The following is a 16,863-nucleotide window of genomic DNA, read 5'->3' as shown; positions in this document are numbered from 1 at the left end:
CTATTTCCTCTCACAGTATGCAAAGCAAAATATTAATAAGGCTTGAAATAGCTATTCTTCTCCATGTATAGTTTAGGGGGGTTTCCCTAAAAATCTCATTGGATGCAGGGTGGCCTAAGACTGTCTAAGCACTTTGGCTGAAATCTATTTAAAGTTTTATCGCAGGGCTTTGCACTTGTATGAATTTCACCTATAGTTTCTATTTCACCTATATTACAGAATTTTAAGACCAGCAGGAACCATTATAACCGTCTTGGCTAGCTCCCACAAGCCAGAGGATTTCACTCAGTGACTCCTGCATTGAGCTTGCGGTCGAGCTAGAGCACATAGTTTAGTAATACATCCAACCTTGATTTAAAAACTCAAGGGACAAGGAATTTGCCCTGGATAGTTTACTGCCAGTCCCGGCTTGTTCTTGTAGATCAGTAATCTGGCTTATAGAACTCAGGCTGTACAAAAAGAGGAAGCAAGTTGTAATGGCCTCTCCTTTCACAGCCCCCTATATTACCTCAGTCGAGACTAAGACCTACATGTATTGAGATTTATTTCTTACAAATCAGTGCATTAATATTTTCAAGATTTCAGAGGAATAGTGCATTAAAATAAGACATCCTGAGTACTAGAGTTCTGTCTTTAAAATATTTACAGTGATATTCCTATATGTTATACAAAAATATAATTTTTGCTGCAGTTGAAGTGTTTATTTGTATACTTGAAGGCCTGACTGCGGGAAATAGTGAAGTTGAAAAAGACTCATGTTATTTAACAAGTCAACACAGAACTAGAAGCTGACAGTTTGCTTTCTAAGAAGAAAGTGTGCATTGAGTGAGCTGAACGGGTGTCTTGAGCTACATCAGCTGTGCTGCAGTCAACCTCTGTGTAAGTAAACCTGTAAAAGGCACCGTGTCCACAATGTGTCTTATCCTCCAGTCAAACTCCCTGCGAGCTTGTTCTTCCAAAAGTCTGTTGAGTTCGTTCCCCTTATTTCTGTGTTGGTAAATGGGATCCCAGTATTCAGACTGAAGCCTCACCTTGTTCATGTTTACTTGTTACGGGAATGCACAGCACAAGTTGTGGAGCAGTGCTCTCAACCTTTGCTGACCCATTGGCAGTAGTATTTTGGCAACTAGCATGCTTCAGGCAACATCATGTTTTGGAGCACGGCAAAAGTGTTTCCTTCGGTCAGAAAGCAGATGAAGGGCTCTGCAGGCAGCACTGTCCCGAGGTCATACTCACTCTCCGTAATAGGAATCAGTACAAATAGGGGCAGGGCACCAAAAAGTTATGTAACATCAGACAAGTGCAGGTTAAGGTCCTATGATAATGAAATAGAGGTTGCCCACAGCAGCGATCACTCACCTGAATCGTCTTTTTTTTTTTTTTTTTTTTTTTTAATCGGTAAATGTCTTATCAAAGTTCAGAAGAGAAGCCTATACTAACCAGCATGGCGAAGAATACCTTATCAGCTGGAACTTAAGTTAATATTTGCCCATTTATCTAAGGCTTTGCTTGTGGATCAGAAGAATAATTGCATCAATAACAATTGATTAGCCATTAATATCTGTAACAGCTGTTAACCCACTGTGAACTTGTAAATGGGCTAACTGGTATAAAACTGGCAGAGTGCCATTTGCCTTCATCAAACCTTTAAAAATTTGCCCTGGGAAGTGATCAGGGACACACTGCTCATCTGCAGGGCTGCTGTTGCATCTTGCAACGTGCGGAGCCCTTGAAGTGGGAGCCTTATAGCCAATGGTTTCCTAAATAATCATTTTGTCCTGAATCATGATGAAAACTTGAAGTCACAGAAGATATACAATTAGAGAAAAATTTTTGACCCCGTTTTTGGCTGGATCAGTTGTAAAGTTTCTCTTTGATAATTTTAAGCATCTCTTCTGCTTTGTTTACTTCAGTTTTTACTAAATGAAAAATTCTTTCCTCCTGAAAAATAGAGCTTCTTTGAACTATCTGAACTTGAACTGAATTCATATTTGTGTTATTAATAGCTTGGTGTTTCATTGGGAGGAACTAAAAGAATAAAAATTAAGATCCTGTGTAAGTTTATTCATCGTGCAAATATCTCTTATTTCAATATTTAGCTGGTATTGAGACTATAATCTTTGTGTGTCTTTGATAAGGCACATTTAGCATAGTGTGTAAGGTACTTGCCATTAAAATGTGTCATTTAGTAATACAGTTGTTCTCTGTGCTTGTATTACAGTATGTCTGAATCACCGAATTATGCTAATTAATTTTAATGGTATGTAAATGACACCATTATGCATACATTCATATGTGCACAAAGGAGACTCTAGGACAGAAAAACATATTGACCACAGCTAACTGGTAAAGGAAAGAAAAAGAGTCTTCATGTGGAAATAAAAAATTAGATTCAAAATCTCCCTTTTGCTTTTAATTTCAGGATTGATGCATGTCTTACATTATATGGGAACAAGATTTCAGCACCTCTGAGAATTGTTCCCTGATAGCAACAGACGCCCTTAGCATCATGTTCCCCAACAGAAATCCCACTGACACTGATGGGACCCCGCTTCTACGCGAGGTCTTTCAGCATGGGGTGCACCGGGAGCTCTCTCGCAGGTGCGGTTCAGTCTGACCCCTCAAATGACAATGAGTGAGAATTCTCTCAAGGCTTCGATTATTTCCATCTGCTAAAGGAAGGATGCACTTGACACAGGTGTCTGCTGGCCTTTTCAGCACTAAATGGCTGATCTCCAGCTGGCTCAGTGGTGGGACTATTCACACAGGAAGGGGAAACAGGCTTGCATGCACGCTTCCTTTTACAGCTAAACCTCATGGCACAAAGAACCTGTCAGAGATATTTCAGCATCGTTCAGGTTCAACTGTTCATCTAAAGTTTGACACAGGTATTAGCTGCTCATTTTATCTTAAACAGTGTGGAAGAGCTGGCTATCATTTGCACTAAACTCTGAAATCATTAGCCCCAGAGCAATCGGTCTTTTATTTCTTTCTTTTAAAATGAAAAAAACCCAACACACTCTAGCTTTACTTTTCAATTTTTGCAGTTTCATTTATTTTTTCCCTAACAGGGACAAGCCTTAAGCACAGGTGGCTGCAATGGTTCTTTATTTCTGCTGATCGCTATTGACCTGCCAACTGGCTATTCTCTTGGTAATAGTAAACAGGTTCCTAATGGTTAAACTTCCTTCCATTTAAATTCTGTAGTCCAAAAATAATCTAGTATTTTATTAGCCAGGGAACATATTATTAAACACATACATCATTCTTACCAGAGTGTACCTCTGTAAACCTAAGTACTTTTAAGTGAGTATTTTAGGTTTTGTTGTTTTTTTCTTTTAAAAATTTGAGGATAGGACTCCAAGCAATGGAAATTACAAAGTGAATTGAATGATTGGTATGTAAGAAGAAGGCCTGGGAGCTAGAAGCTAAACACAGTTTTGACAGGGTGTTTGGAACTGCATGAGAAAGACTATCTGACGAGTAGCAGGCTCTGTGCTGGCTATGGTAGACTCAGAAGTCAATAGCTGATTTCGAGGAGTATATTTCTGTGGATTATCTTGGTTTATATGAGTTATGACACCTAGATTTTTTATTGTTTGCTATTTACATTACTTGTTTAAATTGTAAAAATCCATCATACTTTCTGAGCTATTAGAAGGAAGGAAAGATGTTCCTGGCATCGGCTAGATGACCCCTTGAGTTAACTGACTGGAGGAATCAGAGCTCTCGTATGTCAGTGTGATCTGGGAAGACCCCTCCTGGTGTAGCCGAGCCATATGGAATTTATATCGCCGTTGCTATATGGGGCTTTACTCCACGCTATGGTAACGCTCTCGTTGACTTTCTGAATCCTTGCGAGTGAGCGTTAGCGCTCGTGGGGCCGGCAGACTGATAGGGCGGGCTGGGCCGAAGTACAGTCCGACAGGCTCTGGTCAAGCTCTTGCACACGCTGCTCTGCCAGAGGACTTCAGCCTTCACCTGCAACACCCTTGTTTTTCCATTATTAAGACTTCCCTAAACACGCAGAGCCAGAGAGGCGCGTTAACATGCCAGAAGGCACAGTGTGTCTCCGTAACCAGGAAGCTGCTCAGGGAATAACAATGCGTAGAGCTGGGCAGGTTTGTTTTTTCATCTGGGTTAATCCTAGCCACCTTGGCTAATAGCGTGTAGGTCACCTAAAACGTTATAGAAGTGCACTGTAGCTGGCCGGTGTTTCACAATTTCCTTTGTGGTATTATGGAAAAAGACACAGTTTACGTTTCCTCTCGTTGTATCGCTTGGATACATCCAAGCGGGTGCTCTCCGGTCCTGCCGCGCTCCTCTGGAGATGCCGGCCAGCGGGAGAGCAGCGGCCCCTCTCCTCCGGCCAGCCCGCTGCGGCGGCGCGACGGTACGCGCGGCCCTAACGCGCACTGTCCGCCTGCCTGCCGCTTCTCTTTCTTTCCTCTTGTTTTGCAAAATAGGTCCTGACTCTGCCTTGAGGCAGATGGATTTTTCTACCTTTAGAAATTTTAACTAAAAAAAAAAAAAAAAAAAAAAAAAAAAAAAATCTAGATTCTTTGGTTCTTCAAACTGTTCATGGCCACAAATACATGAATCTTTTGCCTCTCAGTAGAGGAGAAGGCTCAAGGGGGGGTTGTGAACTAAGTGGTATGAAGATCAAATGGCCTCATCTAGAAATTATGTCTGGCCAAAATGTTTTTTTTTTCCACATTAGCAGCTCTTACTGACAAAGGGCCTCTTAGTCCTCGACCAGTTTTTCTCTGAAAACAGTAGTGTGTTTGGAAATTTTCTTTGTTCTCTTTTAAGAGAAGTTCTTCAAAATCAGGCTGCCGTTATTCATCCATCCCCCTAAATCCTTATAAAATTAAAAACCTGTATTTCTTAGCAATTTTTTAGTATAAAACCACACTTCTTCGGGCCCCGTGAGCCCTTCTGGTGCAAAATGAAAACACCACCCCGTGGAGAGGGCTGGCGAGGAGGTGGCCGGGGGTGAGGGCCGGTGGGGCGGGCCCCCTTGCAGAGCGGCCGGCGGAAGGGCTCTCTGGGCTGCAGAGCAGGCAGCCGCGCTCGCGCGCTGCCTGGGCCGCGGCCGGGAGGAGGCAGAGCGGCGCGGAGTCGCGGCGCAAATAATTTTGGCTAACCCGGTACTGAAGTTTGATTTAATAAATTCTCCTAGTAAGTGCGACAAAGGAACAGAAAAGATCCCTTTGGTGGCTGAGCCAGCTTAAATGAGCCGAATGCTTTCTAATTAACAGTCCTGCAGTTCGCTTCCCATGCTCAGCTTAATACAGAGCAGAGTGAAAAATTCTTCTAAAGCATTCAGATAAATCTTTGTTTCAGAGGAGTGTAGAAATGCGATTATAGCCGCTGACCACCACCAACGATCATAAGGCCGTCCAGCGCTGGGTCACTCTCACCGAATGGTTGCCAATATTTTCTCAGCGAACTCCCTATTGATTGCATAAATACAGTCGCGTACCCATGAGGTAGTGTTGACCTGTCACATAGTAAAGATGTGGCAAGCCCCATAATTCATTACCGGTTGGAAATAGAACATCATTGAAGAGATAAGGATAACAATGACTTTCCATCCAATGATAAATTACTAGCAGCTGCATTATTTTCCCTCACTTATATATGGCTCTCTTTATTGAATTTAGCTTGAGATAAATAAATGATCTGCCAGGAGCCTGGTTAATATTACTTCTCTGGGACCCATTTCAGGCCCAACTAGGCTTTTGCTGATAATATCTTTAAGCTTTTCAGTAGGGAGAGACATAACATTTGTTTCTGACAAGAACCCTATGTCGCCTTATCTGTTTCATTTGAGAGGCCGTCGACCTCAGCTTCTTTAGTTAAAATGAGAGCTTTACTGTAGAGGCGAAGTTCTTGAACTTGACTCTCTTCTTACAATGAGATTATATGTCCTGGTTGTAAATCTGAAGCCACACATGATATACAGTTATTCTTAGCATTTCCTGTTGATCGCGGGGTGATATTGATTGCCCTGCTTTTGAATCCTTTTCCTACTGGTTTGAAAAGAAATACCACCTTTTTTATTATTATTTTTCACCTCATAATAATCTGCGTGATTGTCCATGCACATTTATATGTAACTTTATGCATTTGTCCTATTTAAAAGTGACCGTTTTTTTTCGGAATAGCTCCCTCCTCCTCCCATCCGAGGAGGAAGGCAGCTTAACAGCGGAATAGCACCGGGCTAAAAACCAAAAAGCCCCGTGTAAGCACAATATATTAACTCTTTCTGTGAATCGGCATGCCGAGGAAAGACCTCGAGCTCCTGGAATTCCCTTTATTACCATTAATAACTTGTCTACGGCTGCGGCGATTGTGGCCTGTGCCGGGGGACGGAGCGGAGGCGCGAGGCGGGGGGCGCGAGCAGGCCGTGCCGTGGGCCCTGCCTGCGCTCGGGGGTTTCGGTCATGTCTGGGAAGCCCTGTCATCGGGGGATAGATGAAAATCGGACAGTTGCCTTTTTTCATAAAGTGTGAATTAGAGAAAATTAAACCGGGCCACTTCTGATAAATCCTCTCATAAATAAAGTAGCTGGGGGGTGTTAAAATAAAAGTCCAGCCACAGTTTGATTCACATTACAGGGAACCAGGAGCAAGTTCTGTCTATTTTAACACTCCATCATCATTATTGTTATTTATACTGTAGTAATGCCTAAAGGCTCCAGCTGAGTTTGGAGCCCCGTCTGCTAAATGAATAATCAGACTTGCCTCAAGGAGTTTAAGTATGAGTAGACCAGACAGAAAAAGGTGAGGGAAGGAAGTATTATACCCTCCCGTCCCTTCTGCTTTGCAGTTAGGAAACTGAGGCACAAAGAAGGAAAGCAGTGAGCTCAAGGCAGTGAGGAAAATCTTTGGCAGAGTTGGCAATAGCCAGGACATCTTCTGAGTTGCTGCCAAGTGCCTTGATGTAAGACCATTTCCTGCAGGTTTTTGGGGGTCACCTGTCTGCTTTGCACTTTCCCACTAGGCAAAAAGAAGATAAAATTGGAATATGGTAATAAATTTCTTTTATCTGATGTTAGAAGAATTTGCGGTTAGGAAAAAAGGCACACCCTAAATAGCATCTTGCATAGATTTGTGTAAGAGAAGATGTAATCTGCACACATATTAATTTTAATTTGAAAAATGTCTTCTCTTGAAAATAAATAAGGAAAATTTGCCTTGTTATATCGTAGCAATAGTTTTGGCATGTACTGGTCATTTCCCCTGTCAAATCAGAAGATAAAAAAATATTGCACAATGCTCCTAAAAGGCATAAAGATTAATATTTATTAAATCAGAAAAATAGGATAGTCATGTGACACACCGTCTGTGTCAGCGGTAGCCATTTCCTGTTGATCTTAAGAGACTGACAGGATCTTTTCACCAATAATTACTAGCTAAGCTCTTCAGAAATTAATTTCACATACGGCCACAAACACAGCCAGCAAGGAAAAAGGGGATGGCGGATATCAAATAAATTATTTGCTGCCAATGGATGATAATGCATTTTCCATTTCTGCAGCACTGCCATTCTAATGTTTCCCCAAGTACCCTGAAAGCATCGGGATGATATTCGCACACTTGCACAAAGCCCAATTAAAGAGGCTTTGTGTGGAGCTCTCCCTTGCAGACTGCATTAACTCCTGCGCTGTGTGTGTACATGATGTGGGGAGGGGAGGAGGAATGCAGCAGGACACTGTGGCGAGAATCATTTCCAGAGCAAGCCAGGACAGTGCTGCTCCCAGGGTTTCTGACCCCAAACACAGGTAGCCTTGTTGCCAGGTTCCTCAGCAGATCTTCAGTGTGATTTGCTGGGGCCATGAGGTCTATGAATTTTGGAGAGGTGAAGTCATCAGAGACCTTTTACTTCTGGCATAATTGTGTCAGTGCAGCAGGAAATGGGGTTGCCTGTCACTGGAAAATTTTTACTCTCTGGTGAATCATCCTCACTGAGATCCCCGTGTGGTGGTGGGTAAATGCAACCTCTCCATTTGGTGAGTCTGGAAAACAGAAAGTGTGACTTGACCAGCATCAAATACCGTTCAGCTAGGTATAAAACTCCTTTGCGGTTACCTAATAGAACATCTTTCCTTGTAACTGCTGGTCATGGTTTCCTATACTACTAGCAATGACACTACTACCGAGCATGCAACGTTCATCTACTGCCCTGTCCTTCCTTCACTCTGCCGTGGAGGACCCTTGATCCGTATGGCCTTTTCCACAGAAGTCACAAGTTAGCTGTGATTTTGCTGTGCAAACCATATCTGTTAGACAAAGAGGTTTCTTTCTCTACTTTGAGACTAGCAGAGAGTATAATCTTCAGTGCACTGCTGAGAGGTTTTACAGCATTGCTCTCCAGACATCTTTGACAAGGTTTTATCGTGAGCTTTGGCAGACAAGTATAACGTAGACATTGGTATTTGCAATTTTCCGTCACTGTGCCTCCGTTTCGTATCGCATACTTGTATCCTGTTAGAAGCAGAACCAGATACCAGTACTTTTCAAGCATATTATTTTTTTTCTCTGTGTTACTTTTATGTATATCTATATGACTGACTGTAGACCCAGTTTGGTTCAGCTGAACTGCAGGCTCCTTGTTTTTACTGCTTAGCCTCGACTCTGTCCACCGGTGAGCAGGAGTGTGGCAGTAACTTTCATGCTAGGTGTCAAACGTAATCTTTGCAGGCCATTACACTTGGGCTAATGTTTCTGGTGATGATTATTTCCCCTCTTGTGGGAGTCACCGCCCTTGCAGGCAACTTAAAGTTACAGATAACAGCAGTGCTCCCTGTTTGCTCAGTGGAAGGTGTGTTGAGTTAACCTGTCTTCTTCAGTGATGAGTCAGGAGAGTGGGGTACTGTTAGCCGTTTGGAGTGTTAGTCATAGGGGCCTGGACTAAAGCCAACAGCTGAATTCAGACTGTTGATGGAGGAAGAAAAATGCCACTAATGTTGACCTTGCTGGAAATGTGAAGGCTCTGCCTGTATGCCACCAGCTGTCCAGACCTACCTTTTACAGACTGACTTGTATCTGTATTCTGGTTGCTAAAATTGGTTGGGTTTTGTTATTTCAACTCTTCTCGTCCCAGAAGAGCAAATTCCTCAATGATTTTGCTTTCCCATCAACTATGCTGTGCACTGAGGAAGCTGGAGAACAAGGCTGTCTTTAAGTGCAGAAAAAAAATACCCTGTCTTTCCCTCCTTACATTTGTACAAGTTAAACATGACTCCTTGTTTCTGTCAGTCAACCTATTAAGAAAAGCCCAGACTGCCAAGTGCAAACTCACTTGCCAGTTTCCAGGGAATGGCAAAGGAACAGCTCTGAATCACACGGCCTGAAGGAAGGGCCTTATCTGATGTGGTGCACCAAGCTTAATGGGGCTGCTAGATGCAGCTGCATCACCTTGGGTAAGAACTTCAACAGAACCTCTCATAAATAGCGTGCCTGATGTTACATGCATTATGCCCAAGGACACAGGTGCTTATATTGACAGACTGAAGCCTTAACTGCTCTGAGTGGTTCTTTGGTGGTAGGATCTAATTGAGCAATCTTTTAAACTGGTTTGATTCAGTTTCAGATTCCAGTTCTGCAGCAAGATTTTGGATCAAATGCAGTTTGACTTGTTACCATCTTCTCTTAGCCTTGCATATAGGATGGAGATGCATTAATGTGTTGATGGTGTAACACCAGTTAGGGAAGACTTTCTTCGCTTGTAGCCATTACTGCTGAAGAAGTTGTTCTGATGATTTACCCAGAAAGCCCTAAGTGTCCTTATAAATGTAAAATATCCTCTCTCTCTCTCTCTCTCTCTTTTTTTTTTTTTTTTACTTGAGCAGATGGAAGACTTAGATGGAAAGGAATAAAAACATAATTTGCTAGAGCCCTCAATTAATCATAATCAAGTTTGTGCATGTATACTCTACAAGGGTAACAACAATGAAACACAGGGAGAAAAGGATGCTTTCCTCAGGCAATTCTGAAGACATAAAAGCAATAAAGGAGCATACTTCAAAATAATGTGGAGATATACGACTGCACTAAATAAAAATGCTCCTTTAACGTACTGTAAAAATAAAGATGTTTGGTTAGATTTATCAGCCTTGTTACAAACGCAAATTCCTCCCCTGAACTACACCACTGTCTGAGAAACCAACCAAGGGATGATTGAGGCCCACTATTTTCTGTAATTACTTAAACATTGTTTTTTCATTTGTTAAAGAGCTAACTAGATTACTCCTCCTTTTCACCACAAGTTAGTATATGGGACACCTAGATCCTGCAGATACAGATTTTTGACTTTTATACTACATTTAAACCATTTTTTAGTGTATAGTGAGAATAACTGTCACAGTTTGCTTATTAGTTTGCATGAATCACATCCAGACCTGCGAAAATACATTTTTAAAACTAGTTTTACAAAGAGCAACACATGTTAATTGAAAGCAACCCTCTTCCCCAAATCCTCACTTGACTGACTTGGGAGTATTCAAAACCAGGGAGATTCGTTTCTGCAGCCTCATTCAACCACTGCAGTGAGCAAATGAAACAATTGTTTTATTTGTAAGAGGAGATTATCCCTTGAAGGCAGATAGGAGGATACTGCCTACAGAACCCCATTTGCAGGCACAAAGAGAGCTTAGTCAATTTTTGGCAGTGACACTGAAGCTATTAGTTTTGGATATGAGTTCACTGATGTTCAAGACTGTAGATTTCCAGTCAGTTCATGAAGGGCCTTTAAAATTACAGACAGAGCTTCATTAATTGCCTCGGAAAAGCAGCAACAAATATCAGGCCCTTAAAGTATATGTGCACAGAACTGCCATTGATTTCGATAATATTGCGCACTGAAGGACTGACCCGATGTCCGGGGAAGGCAGAGTGTTTCCATTAGTTGCAGCAGGCATTGGCTCCAACCGCAAGCCCTTCTGCAGGATCGGGCCGTGTTAGCTCTTATCTGTCTATCCATCTAGTTACCTACCAATATATATGCTTTTTATACACCGTATATATGTGCACACACACACACACGTGTGTACACGTGATCTTAATTCAGTTTATTAAAAGTGTAACAGCTGTTGTTATTTTAGCTCAAACTGGCGACCAGTGGAAGATGTTAGAGCACCACACAGGTAGAAAGACGGCGTCTTTCAGACGAAAGCAGTCAGAACACGGCTTTGGGGTTTTGAAGTTTTTTGTCCTTTCTCCATTTGATAGAGGAATGTCTGAACATTTGTTCTATGAATAACTACCCATAAAAAGAGAATTTCCTATGCCTTCCTTGCAAACAGCACAACCCTGTGTGATCCCTGATCGCAACAAATTGATTTATTTAAATAAAAATAATGATCTTCCTTCCTTTCTCCAGCCCCAGCAGCAAAATCCCATGTAACCCTGATCAGCAAATTGATACACTTATCTTCTTTTGCCCTTTTTTCTCGAACCCAAACAATACTACCCTGATCCCCAAGTAATAAGAAAATGATTTATGCAAACAAAAATAATTATCTTTCTTTACTCTCCACCCTCCAACTGTATAATCTCTGTAGCTCCTTGTTTAACAAATTGATTTATTTAAATTAAACAAATGGTGATCTCCTTTTGACCTCTACAGAGCACCTCTGTCAGACTCTTATCATTGTCACCACCTTACTCATATATTTAGGACATATTTTAAATTATAGCGACATTTCTAACTAACCTTGATGCTTTATGGTGACTTTAATTAAAGTTCATGGATGTTCTGTTACTGTAATATGAAATTAGGACACATCTTTTTCTGAAAAATAATACAAATAACTGAAATTTATCTTCCTCCCTATATTTTATGGCAAGGAGAGATATTCACTGAGTTCCCTAAAAAGAGCTGTGCAGAAGGTAGCTGTATGCAGTTTGCCCACACCTACCTTTCCCACTCTACTCCTTCCAGAGAGAGCTTGAAAGCATTGGCAAACTTGGAGTACAAATATGTGCTGCTCTACCGTACGTAAAACACCGACAGAGCCATCTAGTGCCAGCCTGCTCGGTGACAAACACCAGCGACAGCCGATCGGGTGAGATTATAAGTTCAGAGCATTTTCTCCATTAGAGTTTAAGGATCTGTCAAACCACAAACAGTATTGTAAGGACTCGGGGCCTCTGCTTGGCAAAACTTTCATAGGCAAGAGCAGAGGCAAAATCGTGCCTAAGAGCCATTAACTAGATTGACTTGCAAAAATATTCTAGGTCAAGAAGTCATAAAGGTGTATAAATATACATCTGTGTGTGTGTTTATTTTTTACTGTGCAGGTTTTATTTAAGATTGTATTTTCTGTGCTATCCAACCAATGTCTCTGTTTTGTGCAGCTGTTATTAAACAGTCATTTTGGCATTATACAAAATTATGTAATTATGTGTGCCATAAGCAAAAGTGCAAATAGTCCCACTTAACACCTAATCATGTGATATCTGTTGTGAAATGATGGTGAAGGAGCCAATAGATAAGACTGTTACTTTGCTATGAGCTCTGGTTCTTTGGAGGCGAGTATGGACTGCAGCTGGAATTTGGCATAGATGGAAGAGGGATTAAGTGATAGTGGGAGCTTGCATGTATTGTATATAGAAACATTCCTTCTTCAACCAGTTTCTGTGATGTGTAATATTCTGAGTAGGACACTGGTGTTAACCAGTCTTCCAGATTTTGGAATATTCTGCTTTTTGGCAGTTCATTCAAACTGTGTGTCTGCTTTGGTTTCAGACCCACTTCTCCAGCAGAAGACAGTGACATGACCCAAATGGAAGCACAAGCTTCATATGGCTACATTCAATGAGCAGGTCTTCATGGGTGAATTGTGATCCCCCCAGAAAGGTTACGAAGGGAGGTAAGAATGGTTGTATAGCATTAAAAATGTTATTTCCTTCCAAAGCCAAAAAGTTTTCACTCCTTTGAATCCTTTGCCTTCAAGATCAAGCACTCCTTGTGACCCACTGGAAATGCATAGGCAAATCACAATGAGAGATATTCTTTGTTATTATTATTGACAAATCATTTCCTTCTTTCTTTTTCAATAATCTTAAGTGGGTGTTACAATGTTGAACTTTGAATTGGAAATCAACATATGACAACCCTGGTAATGCTCATTTAGATGATCGCCACAAACTCTTCATGGGAAATTTAAATGAAAGGGGAAAACATTACACAAACAGGCCAAGAAGTTCTTAAAGTAGAAATATAGACACTTGTGAAGATTCTCAAAACTCACACTAGTTTCTCTACTTTTAATATAGTTTTTGTTCTTCCAAAAGCCAAATGATTTAGATTTTTGCCTGTGGACACCTTTAGATGTATAGTCTCAAAACACACTGGTGTATTTGTATAAGAAAATTGAATTTCATTGAGCTGTAAGCTCTGATCCTACAGCCTGCATTACCTTTACTCTTGACTTGCAAAAGCAAAACTGAGATGAGACTCAGAATATAAAGATATGAAAAACTGTTCATATGGGAAGAAAAACATCTCATTCTTAAATTATACATAGAAAATTATAGCTGCAGCTTTGAAGCCCTCTTTGAAAATTTCGTTCTCAGTATTGGCTTGCAAGAGAAGCTGGTTTTTCTTCTTCAGATAGGTTGGAATTAGCAGCACATGAAATAACGTCAACGGTTGGTAAGAGGATTAAACAGCAATCCTGCTGTTATTGAACAGTTTGTGGAAAGCCATCGTAAACAGCCACGTCAGTCCGTAGGTCAGCCCTGCAGAATTCTGCTAAGCAGACAGAGCTGGAGAGTTCCCTTTCATGGTCCTCATTTCATGCCTTTGACATATCTTTGACTCATGGGACCCAGAGGCGTATTTACAGCCTGAACATTCAGGGTATTGTTTTTTAGATCATTAGTGGACACCAACATCTAAATCTGTAGTAACAGGAAAAGGCAGAAATTCAGGACACGGGGGATGGACTTCAGTACAACGCAGACAAATAAGGGAAAAGTGAAGCTGCCAGAAAGTCTCCTAGTGACATGTTGGGGGCTTTTGCAGTTGCTAGTGAAACTTCTAAAAAATCCGGTTGGTTTTATATCTTTTTTTTTCTTTTTGATTGATCTTCTGTGTACTTTCCTAAAGCTTACTATGAACTAGCAGTGGCTGAATTTCACGAGGCTAAAGGAGTTGAGCTCATGTCAGCATTGCCAGGCATCTGTGCTTGTTCAAAGTTTGTGCAAATCTGCTGGGACTACAAACTGGCCAGACGAAATTGAGGGAACAGTCTGTCTTAGAATATTCCCATTCCTTTTCTATTCCAACAGAAACTTTGGCAGTTCTTTAACTTTTTCATCAGTTTTTTGTTTGTCTGAAATGAGGAGTCAGAAATGGAGAAAATAAAGCAACTACTTGATAAGCAGCATTTTTTTATACACACACACACACACACACACACGTATGCGTTCCTGTTTGTGTGCAGTAAGGGCATATTGGGACTGACTCTTGTTTTATCTGAATGGTTTTACCTGGTTCAAACTCGCGCAGGTCTGAAGTAATGATACAAATACGGATAAGCTGTTTATCAAGGTAGTGTTATTGAAAGTAGAAGTTACTGACAGAGAGTTCTTATAGAAAGATGATAATAAATCAGCTGATAAATTACAGAGTCCTTGGTCGATAGTTGTTTAATATGATGCAAATTTTAAGTGAAATTTACAGCATACAACTGCTCCCCATGTAGCCACTTCTTCCTGCTAGATGAAGTAAACATGCAAGCCAAGACTGTAGCAATGAATTACATTCAACCTCAGAAATGCTTTCGCATGTCTTCAAAAGCGGCTGCCTGCTTCAGTGATGGATTAGAACTTAGCATGGGATCCCACAGGCATGGTGAGGTATTTATGTAGCTTCTGATTGCTCAGACACTTGGAACAAATGTATAGTCAGTGCTAACAGAAATCAGAGTATCGCTATCTCCCACTTTATTTTATTTCATTTATTTATATTTAGCAATTGCTGGAATATTACAAGCCACCAAGCACAACTGTAGCTGGAATATAGTTTCCAGAGCTTATTTACGGTAGTTCTTACTCACAGTGGGTAATGGCATGTTACTCCGTAAGTAGTTCCATTGATTTCAGAAGGTGCATTAGTAGAGAGAGGTTCTCTTCCTTGTAGCTAGATGTATCTCCATTTGGTCCCATGTTTGAAAGGCAGAAACAGCTCCTTTGCTATGTTGTTTTTAAATGCGTGAACAGTTTGAATAAAAGCTGTAAGCCTACCCCTAGCCTTCACCAACTGATTAATAATAGAGTGGTAGATGGGATTCTGGTTTTGCAAAACTTAATGCTTTGCAGTAATTAATGCTACATACTCTTCCATTGTTGGTAGACAGATCTGAATTCCACATATTCAGTTTTAGGCTCCATTTTTAAGCTGATCCTAAATTTCAAAGAGGAAGGAAAAAGCTGATATTCATATCAGTAGCAAAGAGCATCGGGTGATGCTGATTTAAAGAAAACATTAATCAATCCAGATTTGCTTGGAAACAGGCCCAGGTTCACTCAACAGGTTGCTGAACCTTAGCAAATCTTTCTGTGAATCTGTTCTGTGTTTTGACTTTGTAACGTGATCTGAAATCATCTCAGTTTCATGTGGTTTTGTTGTGCACGTTTTGGAATGCTTGTGGGAGCAAGTCCGGCGAAACATGGAGATGCCGCATTTTGTACAGTGCGGCGTGGCAAGCTGTATTTCGCTCTTACTGGCACTCCTCGATGGCATTGGTGCTGTCAGCAGGGTTTAAAAGAGGAGACAATCACTGTCTGACAGTATTCTCGTGTTGACAGTAGTCTTTGTTTCAGCGCCAAGAGAGGGTCTTCAAATCGTATCCTAAATAACAGCATCACAACTTTTGGACTGTTACTTTCCTTTTCCCCAGTTTTGGTAATGTCAGAACTTTTCTGGAGTTGTAAAGAGGATATTAGGTTTCTTGATGGATACTAGTTTGAAGTAGTTATGTAGTGCTAGAAAAGTGATAGGGTTTTAATTTAAGCCTGTGGATGAACAACTTATATTTTACGTGGGTTTGCTTTGCATCTGAATACATGCAGAGGTCTAACAAGTCTCTGTTGCTGAATACAAAGTATTTAGGGTCTCTCTACTGCAATCAGGTAAAAAATGTAATGAGGTGACATTTTCTATTCATTCTATCTCCAGTCCCAGCTAGAGCCCAGAGTAGTAGAAATATGAAACAACCAACCCAAGAAACAGAATCTTTCATCATTCATCAGAGCACACCAATTTTTTTTGTTTATTTTAGAATGAGCAGCAGAATCATTTTGCTAGAGTTGGAGTTTTGAAGAGAGAGGCTGATCAGAGTAGCTATTTATTTTTTCTATTCTGATTTACTGCTTCATAATAGAGATATGTTTGTACATCAGTATTACAGCAGGTTGCTCAGGGAGGAGAAGAGAGTTAAAAGAGGATGGGTCAGTGGGCATAACTTAATGTCCTGTGAGATACACATGGTCACACTGGATAATTTAATGCTCTCTTCTGGCCTTAAACTTGACGTATCTCCAAAGAGGGAAAAATCAAAGTCTGCAAAGATAATAAGTGAGAAAAAGCTATAATGGACTGAATGTCCTCTCATGCCCCCGAGGTTCTGCTCCTTGTAAGCAATCAAAGAGATTGCGGTAAAGCCACAAATTGAATTGTCCTGTCAGGCAGTTCAGAAGTACAGTAGGAAGAACAGTCTGCCAATACCATTCACGCTGGAGCTGACATCTTTGTTCTCCTCGGAAGCAGTTGTGTTTGCACCTGCTTGTATCGTTGCATTTTTCCACTAAGGTTGTCTCACTTATTTAACTTGACACACGGAGCACC

General features: G+C 41.0%; 1 long non-coding RNA gene across 1 annotated transcript in view; it reads left to right on the top strand.

Annotated features, from left to right (window-relative positions):
* The window catches only part of LOC134146117 (uncharacterized), a 29,049-nt gene extending 16,175 nt beyond the window's left edge, over positions 1-12,874 (top strand). The window contains exon 4 of the long non-coding RNA XR_009959778.1: positions 12,757-12,874. This is a non-coding gene — a long non-coding RNA (uncharacterized LOC134146117). The remainder of the gene's footprint in view (positions 1-12,756) is intronic.
* The last annotated feature ends 3,989 nt before the right edge of the window (positions 12,875-16,863 follow it).

Source organism: Rhea pennata, chromosome 13 (genome assembly GCF_028389875.1).
Source record: "Rhea pennata isolate bPtePen1 chromosome 13, bPtePen1.pri, whole genome shotgun sequence".
Classification (NCBI taxonomy): Eukaryota; Metazoa; Chordata; class Aves; order Rheiformes; family Rheidae; genus Rhea; species Rhea pennata.
This window is presented reverse-complemented; position numbering and strand designations above follow the sequence as displayed.